Source organism: Eptatretus burgeri, chromosome 4 (genome assembly GCF_056783735.1).
Source record: "Eptatretus burgeri isolate ZD-2024b chromosome 4, Ebu_testis_v1, whole genome shotgun sequence".
Taxonomy (NCBI): domain Eukaryota; kingdom Metazoa; phylum Chordata; class Myxini; order Myxiniformes; family Myxinidae; genus Eptatretus; species Eptatretus burgeri.
Genome location: NC_140964.1, coordinates 12623210 through 12633209, shown reverse-complemented (window position 1 = coordinate 12633209; position 10000 = coordinate 12623210). Strand labels below are relative to the sequence as shown.

At 39.8% G+C, this 10000-nt stretch overlaps 1 long non-coding RNA gene across 1 annotated transcript in view; it reads left to right on the top strand.

Annotated features, from left to right (window-relative positions):
- The window catches only part of LOC147027495 (uncharacterized), a 48544-nt gene that overhangs the window by 16988 nt on the left and 21556 nt on the right, over positions 1–10000 (top strand). Inside the window, exon 2 of the long non-coding RNA XR_015056876.1 lies at positions 4602–4845. This is a non-coding gene — a long non-coding RNA (uncharacterized LOC147027495). The remainder of the gene's footprint in view (positions 1–4601; positions 4846–10000) is intronic.

The window sequence follows — 10000 nt, the reverse complement described above, 5'->3', positions numbered from 1 at the left end:
ACCAGTGTTAAGCTGTGCTTGAAGCCGTTGTCCTGTGAGCTGCCTATCACGCAAGCTGTTGACTCAGAAACTTGTCTTCTGATTGTGTTGTACCTTTGGTCTGCCAGACCTCTTCCTGTCAGAGTTTCCTCCAGTTTCCAAATGCCTTTTGATGGTGTTGGAAACTGTACTCACTGACACCTTGGCTTCTTTGCAATTTCTCCAAAAGAAAGACCTACACTTTTAAGGGTTATCATGCTCTGTCTGTCTTCCTTTGTTAATTGTCTTTTTCTTGCCATTATGACAGCAATATACTACTTCCTGCAGTGCAATATTGTCCAAATAATGCTTCAGACTGTGTTGCAACACTGTCTGTTCAAACACTGCTTTTATACAAACAGAGGATTTGTAACTAATCAACAAATGTTTGGATACCTGCAGGAATTGTTTGCATCAACTTCCAAGGCTTAATTTACTTCCTTTGCTGCAGAACAGCTGCAGTTGCTAACCCATTACTTGTTCCCTGAAAAGGGCCTTTTTAACAACTCTGAAATTTGCATATTTTTCAGTTTTTGGTAACAAACTTTTTTTAACCTCTGGCAGTTTACCGCTTGCCTTTGTACCATTTCAGGTTATTCACTGGACCTGAACTGCTTAAATTTCAGTAAAAACTGGAAAATAGGGGTGTTCTGAAACTTTAGACCGGTGGTGTGTGTATGTGTGTGTGTGTGTGTGTGTGTTTGTGTGTGTGTGTGTGTGTGTGTGTGTGTGTGTGTGTGTGTGTGTGTGTGTGTGTGTGTGTGTGTGTGTGTGTGCATGTGTATTGTTATGCCTGGCTTTCTTCTTGGGACTATAGTGCAGTGATTGATCTTTATTTTGATCATGTACTGCAAGGTGTCTGAAAAATTATAGCACGTTTGTTAAACACGATCTCACTTTGTTGAAACGATGTTATGTTATGCGTTCTCTTGCAAGAATCATCGAAGCAGGAAGCCATCAGGCATATCAAAACCTGTACAATGATTACCAACTTCTGGTTGTTTGTCAATGCTCTATTCTTTTAAATGATGAGCATCGAGCAAGGAAGCAGCACATCCCATTTTTAATGTCTTCGATATGACTCGGCCATAATCGAACCGCTGACCTCCCAGAATCATAGTGGATACTCGAACACCACCAAGGCTGGTTTAACATAACCCGAGTTAACATTTCTATTTGGGCTTACGACATGTCTAATATAAAGAGCTCCAATACCTTCCCACCTATAGAAGTAAAATCTCGTTCTTTAATTTCCTTGTACTTTTCATAAAACATCATAGTTCTCTACTTGCTCTCTTCTAAACTTATGGTCCCTCTCAAACCCTAATTGAGTTGTTGAAAATATTTGCCAGAATTGTAGGGCTTATTATCCTTTCTCTTCTTTCGCAATCCCCTTGGGTACAAACTGTAAACTATTTCTCAACAAAAAAGTTTGCAAATGCCACAAATAACATCATTAGAATTTGTTTCTCGGTTTAAGGTGTGCATGTATATTTACAAATACTATGTATAATCCAATATTATTAAAAGTTTTGAAAAGTACACCTGGATATTTTTTTTCACACTATCTCTGAAAGGAAGAATTCACAGTATTCCTTAAAAAGTGGGAATAAAAACTTTATTCACTCACCAGGAATAAATTTTCACCACTCGAAGTCCTGCTAACAGCTTTTCCATTTTCCAGCCAGCCATCGTACTGTGAGGATACATCAAAGATGTACTCAAACAAATGTGGCTAATTAAAAGAATGTGTATGTACTAACTTTAATGAGCTTTCTATGCTTTCAATGCCTGAGATATATGTGCAATAACTGTTCAAAGTTCAAAGTTTGTATGTCTATGTGCCATGCTCTTATACAAACCATCGGTTCTGCTGAAGCAGTTTCTCGGCTTGGTTTACATTCCCGGATGGGTGACCATTCTGACTAGTGGGGCTCCATTGCCGAAATATTCACAATTGTGCATTTTGTGACAAAAGCACCAAATTTGTCAGAAACATCGACGAATATATGATGAACAAATCTCAATGTTTGGGTATCACATATTTGGCCTCTGACTGCCGTAACAACCATCTTACGAAATGGCCGCCAGTGGTTGCAATGACTTCAAAGACCAGATCCCTGAGAGAAGCCTGCCGTTGCTGCAAACCCAGAACCGGAAGTCCAAATAACTAATGTGATTAATAAAACAAGGTAAATATAATGTTATTATTAATGTATATAATGGAATAAATAATGTTATTGATAAAACAAGGTTATTTCATCACAGAAAATGACATTTCTGTACCACTGTGTCACCAAAATTTCCATTGTATAACCCCATATAGTGCAATGGCTGATTATATCAATGAGGAATAATAATATCCGAGGACCTATCATTGTCTAATTACCCCAATGAAACCATTTAAATCTTCTGAATTAAGCAGTTCCTCATAGTTATCACATCGCTTGACAGCCATTTTGTAAAATGCAATGCCCCATTATCTAGATCTGATCCATCAACATTAGTCTATCTCTGTGCCAAATTTTGTGCTTTTTTTTCCACAAACTTCACAATGGGTTTGCTATGACACGCCATTAGACGTAGGATACTCAACTGTGAGTGCAGGAATTTTGAATTTGTTCAAGGTTCTGGTGATAACATGCCGACTCGAAGAAACTTACTGTGGGATCTTTAAGTTCCACCAAACGACCGGTGCTGGCAGACCAGTCCTCCAGCATAATGTCCTTTTGGGGGATGGCTCACATTGATGCCTCACCCTGCCTGCAAAACACCAAGAGGAGAGTTTATGGTTCGGCTGAGATTCGAACCCAGACTGGAGAACTCAGAGGTGAATGTGTGCACACCTCTAGTAACAAGGCTATCCTGTCAACTCTTAATCAAAGTCTATCAGAAACAAAGCTTCATAAATAATCATAAACACTCATGCTTATGAATTTTTATTATTTCATGTTGTCATAAGTCTTATATAGATTGAGTGACATTTCAAGAGGATGAACGAACATGTGTGGGAAAAGTACAATGCATTCATTTGCAAACCCATTGATGCCCTTTGAAAATTTTTCTTTTTTTTTCTATCAATCAGCTTTCTGACTTATTCAGCAAGCTTATATTATATTTATGTCCTTTTTATCTCATCGACCTTTATTCTGCAATTATTTAAAGAAAACTACTTTTAATATTAAGCCTGCATGAATAACATTATTGACTTGTACTTGGCATTAAAAACATCCAACAGAATGGTGCAGATGTAGCACACTTACCTTTGAACCGAATCGTCTGGGTTTGTATTCCCGACCCAACTACAAATCGTCAGATTGGCACAGCTTTGCAGGTAGGGTGCATCACAGGGTGCACCGTCCTTCTTGGACCATTGTGTGGTATACATATTGAAATTTACAGAGTAAACAAGTTATCGGCAGCACTCTGAACGAATTACAAACTTGTGGCACATTCAGTAGAACACCAGGCCTGGCCAGATGCTCTGTGAAAAGCTTGGGCCAACAACTTTCTCCGACTGACCCCACGAGGAGGGAATAATTGGGAGTCATTCTAGTGGCGAGAGACTTTGCGTTGATTTTGATGTACCGTACTCTGTGCAGAGCGTTAAGCCTGGTGTTGGCTTAACAGTTAAGGTGGTTGACTTAAGATCGTAGGGTCTTGAGTTTGAGACCCTGTTACGTTGAATTAATACCAGGTGGGGTTGATTGAGCCTGTCATCCTTCCGAGGTTGGCAAACTGAGTACTTGGAGTGTACTGGTAAAAGGGCCACTCCATCATCAGCACACAGTCACGCCTCCAGAATATGATGCAACCAGCAGCTACAGGCTGCACATGATAGCTTGCTAGCTGCAGAGTATTGGTGCCACTGAAGTAGTTTATTGGTAAGCGCTATACTTGGTGGTTTGGCATCATCTACCCATCATTGTTTGTCCATGTTATCTCACTTTAAATTATTAGCATCAAGGAAGGTATCAGCATGTACCATTATTAAAGTTTTTCATATGATTCAGCCAGGGTTTGAATCACCGACCTCCCAAACTCAGGGCGGACATTCTAACAATTACACCACCAAGGCTTTGCATAGAGAGATCCAAAAGGATGTATGGTACTTATTTCGCTGATATTGGAAGACAAGTTACCGCAACTTACTTACAAGTAAGCACAGAAAGAGGACATTTGGCCTGTTACACCTGTTATTTCCTCAGCATCCCATCATTCATGCCTGGTGTTGGCTTAATGGTTAGGGTGGTGGGCTTGGGATCCTAGGGTCCTGAGTTCAAATCCCCCTCGGCTATTGAATTTATACCAGGTGGGCTTGACTCTACCTATCATCCTTCCGAGGACGGAAAAATGAGTGCCAGCATGCTGGAATCCTGTGTCGGAGTGGCAACCCGTCCAGGATTGTGCCTCATAGCCAAGGAGACTGCTAAGGCAGCACCAATGCCCTGCACAAAGTATAGTCCCAATGAATGGATGGATCCCATCATTCGATTGAGATATTTTGCATCCACATCAAATTGAATCTCCAGGGAGGCCATAAAGTATGGAAACATAGATAATATTATGTCATTCTGTTGCAGTTTGAAGATGTCCTTGACAAAAGACGAACGCATTGAGGTGATACTCCTGAGTGGATGCGAGGGGTGGTCATATTGACGGATAGCAGAGCACTTCAATGCATGTCATCCCAGAAGAGCTGCTGTCTCACATAGCACAGTGGGGAAGCTGGTTCAAAAATTCAAGGATACAAGCAGTGTGTTGGATAAACTTTGTTCTGGATGACCATCCGAATCCGACGAGGTGAAGGAAACTGTCATAGCAAAGGTAATGAGGGACAACACATTGAACATGTCATGTAATGTCATTGAACATATCATGTATTGTAATGTAATGTCAAGAAACCATTTATAATGTATATTTGCCGATGTTTCCAGACTTTATTGCCACCCTGTATAAACAAGATCCATATGTGACGACGACGAACTTGCTCTGGTACCAGGCCTAATGATTTTTGAACCATTTCACTTGTGGTTTTGCCTTATCCATACCTTATTCAGCATGTCCACCGAATGCAGGTCATGCTAATTCTACAGATGACCTAAATAAGGAATTGGGGCATTGAGGTAAAGATACACAACAGCCTATTCATTTTGAGAGATAGCACTATGGCCTTTAATGTCCACAATTGAAATGCATTGCAGTTAAAATTTGAAGTTATACAAACCTTCATCAGGGATCAAACCTTCCCAGACAACTCTATGGTAAACATACTACCAATTAAGATATCATCTACTCTTATGAAGGATTTCACACGATCTTTTTACATCCACACAAATTCTGGCAGGACAGCCAGCTTTACATACATTCAAATGGGCTGGGTTCTTTATCTTGCAATGCCTTTGTTGGTGTCACACCCAAATGGCAGTTTTTAATAGAATTTGATCCCATCAGGAATTGAGCATATGACCAGATATCTACCATGGGGAGCACTGTGCTGCATATTGAAGAGGAAATTTAATTTCGTGTCATAACTTTCTCGCTTTGACATTTATACGAGTTTCATTAAGTTTAAATTGCAATACGATAATTGAACCTTGTAGAATTAAGGGCGCAAACCAACCTGTGTTCATATAATAAATTATAAACCTTATGAACAATAAGATACCTTGTATTGGTAGCCATATCATTAGTAATTGGAAGAGATATCTTTGTTGAGCATTTCTGTGATTTATTGCAAGCAATTGTACCAGCACTCTAACTAGGGCACGTCAAGAGAATGTTCAGAGTCTGTGAACCTTTAATGCTCTCTTATGTGTTACAAATGCTTTTCATTATCACAGAGCTTTTGTGAAACCCGAAAAAGGAGAAACCTTTAATGATCAAAGTAGGATTGCATTCAAATCGATGATGTGACACCTTTATTAAAGTGCAAGACTGCCAACAGAAGACTGCCTCCAATTAGAGTACAGTACAGTACTTTGAAAGTGAGACCTTTATGGAACAAACGTGTTATCCTGTACACCTGCTGCATCGCAAACACTTAGCATTTACAAATATCAATCAAAATCAATGTTGATCGAAAACACCTTCTCATTAAACATCAATTTGCAGAGATCAAATTGGGCTTTCATGAAAAGTTTGCATGAATTTTGGAACTAAAACCTAATTTTTGTGTTTTCAGGGGGCATTCATAAAGTTCTACCAATGAGATATGCACAGCAGTCCAAAGTATATAAAATTTCATATAAATGTTTCTTTTAAAAACGACTATATATATATATATATATATATATATATATATATATATATATATATATATATATATATATATATATATATATATATATATATATATAAACCACAGCCACCAATAAGGACCTTTATGGATGACATCACCATTCTGTCTCCTGAGTTGGAAGCAGCTAAAATGTTGTTGAAGCAATTAGAGGAGCTCATTAAATGGAGCCGGATGGAATTTAAGCCAAAGAAGAGCAGGACTCTTTCCATGAAGAAAGGTAAAGTGAAAGAGGTTCATTTTGTTGTGGTTGGGAATAGAATCCCTACATTGAATGAACAGCCAGTTAAGAGTCTTGGCAGATGGTATGCACAACCATTAACAGATAGGCATCAAGGATTGCAGGTGCAGAAGCAACTTGTGCAGGGTCTGCCTACAAATGATGGTTGTGGCTTGCCAGGGAGGTATAAGATATGGTGCTACCAATTTGGGTTGTTGCCTCGTGTCTTCTGGCCTCTCCAAATATATGAGATTGCTGCAACAAGAGTGGAGAGGATGGTAAATACATACATGCGGAAATGGTTGGGTTTGCCAAAAATGTTAGCTTGTTTGGTGTTATACAGCAGAAGTTCAAAGATAAAGCTGCCATTTAAGTCACCAGCTGAAGAATATAATATTGGGAAAGCCAGATTCCAAATGATGCTTCGAGATTCAAAAGACCCAGTGATCAGTGAACTGGGGACAAAGATAAGAACGGGAACTAAGTGGGATGTTCAGAGGATGGTTGAAGATGCAGAGAGTCGGTTGCAAATGAAGGAAATCATCGGGGCAGTGCAGAAAGATAGGAAAGGATTTGGTTGGAAAGAACAGAAACGGTGGCCACAAGTGAGTGCAGGTGGGAGACAAGAGATGGTTATCGAAGAGATTAAATGTATGGAAGAGGAGAGAAGAATGGTTCAAACTACAAGTCAACCTCAGCAAGGAGCATGGACAGCATGGGAGATGGTTGTGCAGAAGAAGGTTACCTGGGCATCGCTGTGGAAGATGGAGCCACTGCGACTAATCTTTGCACTTAAATCAATGTGTGACCAGATGCCAACTGCGGTGAATCTGGCAAAATGGAAATTGGCTGAGTCAGTCGAATGTACCAAGTGTGGTCGAAGAGAGACATTAGAGAATGTACTGTCTGGTTCCCGGAATCTCCAGCCAGGTATACTTTGTGACATAACCAGGTTTTGCGAGTGATTGTCGAGGTTACGAAAAGGCTATGCGATGAGGCAAACAAATCAGACATAAGAGAAGACCATTATCACATTCATAAAGGAGGGTGAGAAAGTAAGGTTAAGCAACATCAAGGGGGCAGCATGCATTTTGAAGCCAGGTGTGGCGAGGCAGGTAGATGCAGATTTGGACAGAGCGCTGAGGTTCCCATGTCATATTGCAGTCATCCAACAAAGACCTGATTTAATTATTTGGTCTGATGTGGTAAAAAGGGTTATCAATGTTGAGCTGACAGTACCATGGGAAGGAAATATGGAATGGGCATTTGAAAGAAAGTTGTGTCGGTATGAAGAGGTAAGAGAAGTGTGTGATGACCGTGTGTGGATGTGTGATGTGCTACCAGTGGAAGTGGGTTGAAGAGGTTTTGTGGCAAAGTCTATGCAGAAGTACTTCAAGATGATGGGAGCATCATCTAAGCAAGTCAAGAATACTGTGATGCAATTACAGGAGGCAGCAGAGATAGCCTCATGGTGGACTTGGAGGCAGAGGCGAGTGCAGTGATGCCATTCACATGTAAAGGCAGGTCTCTGGGGATCTATATCTGGTCAATGATATCTGGTGGTGAACATGTGGGCTGATGGTATATGTATGGTATGGTATGATGTGTGTGTATATATATATATATATATATATATATATATATATATATATATATATATATATATATATATATATATATATATATATATATATATATATATATACATACACACAAGGTGTCCCCAAAAAATATACAACTTTTCATCTGCAAAGAGGATGGTAATAACATATATTATTAAAAAATATATATGGCTGGATAGAAAGCTGAAAGGTTGAAGTTTATTGTACCAATGCCAAAATTGCCACCAAAATTTAAATTTTGGTATAGAATCGTCGTTTTCTTTTCGACCACATGTTTGATGTAGGCTCCACGTTGTCCGATCACTGCCTGCAAATGCGTTGCCATGTTCTCCATCACTTTGAGAAACGTTTCCTGAGGAATGTTCTGGATTTCTCGGTGGATGTTTTCCTTCAACTGATCAAGAGTCTGAGGCCTCGGGTTTCCATAGATCCTGTCCTTGAGATACCCCCACAAGAAGTCTGGAGCAGTAAGGTCAGGGGAATACGGTGGCCACTCAACATCTTCGTAGAGGGAGATAAAGCGGCCCTCAAAATGTTGGTTAAGAAAACGCCTTGTTTCCCTGGCTGTATGGGGCGGTGCCCCATCCTGCTGGAACCACTGGGTTCTCATCTGGATCAGGTTGTTTCCCCTACGGACCTGAGTACGTAGCTCAGGCAGATAGAATTCCTGAATCATTTCGCGATAGTTCCTCTGGTTTACCGTGCAAGTGCGTCCCTGGTCATCTTCAAAGAAGTATCGTACAATTATCCCATACCAACCGACCACCACCCACATGGTGACTTTGAGAACAGATCGAGGCACCAGTTCAGTTGATGTATTACCAGGATTTTCAGTTCCCCAGTACCGAAAGTTTTGCTTGTTTACCTCCCCGGACAAGTGAGCATGGCATTCGTCCGTCATGTGAAGTTTTTTGAGGAAGTCTGCATCTTCCTCCAACTTTCCTGAGAACCAATTTGCAAAGTCTAGTCGTTTGCACTTCTCTTGATCAGTAAACACCGTTTCTGTTTGAATTTTGTATGGAAAGGCATGAATGTCTTGGCGAAGGATCCTCTGAACGGTGCTCTTATGAATGTTTGTCTCAGCAGAAAGTCGTCGAATCTTTTTTTTGGACTCTGAACCACCGCCTGTCTCACCATTTCCACATTTTCTTCACTACGACCTGTCCTCTTCCGACCACTGTGACCCTTGTGAAGGTCACAGATGGTTCCCACATTGGTAAACTTTGCGATGGTGCACTTTATTGTCCGAAATTTTGGTGCATGGCGCAAGTGGATACCGAAATCTCTTGAGTATAGACGTTGCACCTCTATAACACTTTTCGTCTGGTGCCAAAGTTCAACAATTTTCGTCCGTTGTTGTAGGTCAGTCTTGGCATTTTTCTGGCGCTTGCTTGGTATCAAAATAAACTTCAGGGTCTCTGTAAGAAGAAATGAGGCATTTGTGACAAAATGACTGCTTTTTTAGGATCAAACGAAGCATTTTAAAAGTTGTATATTTTTTTGGGACACCCTATACATATATATATATATATATATATATATATATATATATATATATATATATATATATATATATATATATATATATATATATATATATATATATACATACATACACACACATGACGTAGATATTGAAAAGAAAATCACTTTATTGGACTATTGTGGATATCTCCTTCCGAGAACCTTTTGAATGTCCATCTTATGATTATTATAAAGATTGGCTTGGTGGGTTTTCTTTATGCTGAGTCTGAATCTCATGGAAGAGCTGCGATACACTGTAAATCACGACATACACACATGCAGACAAGCACAAGCCAACAGCAGACTTCAGACAAGAAT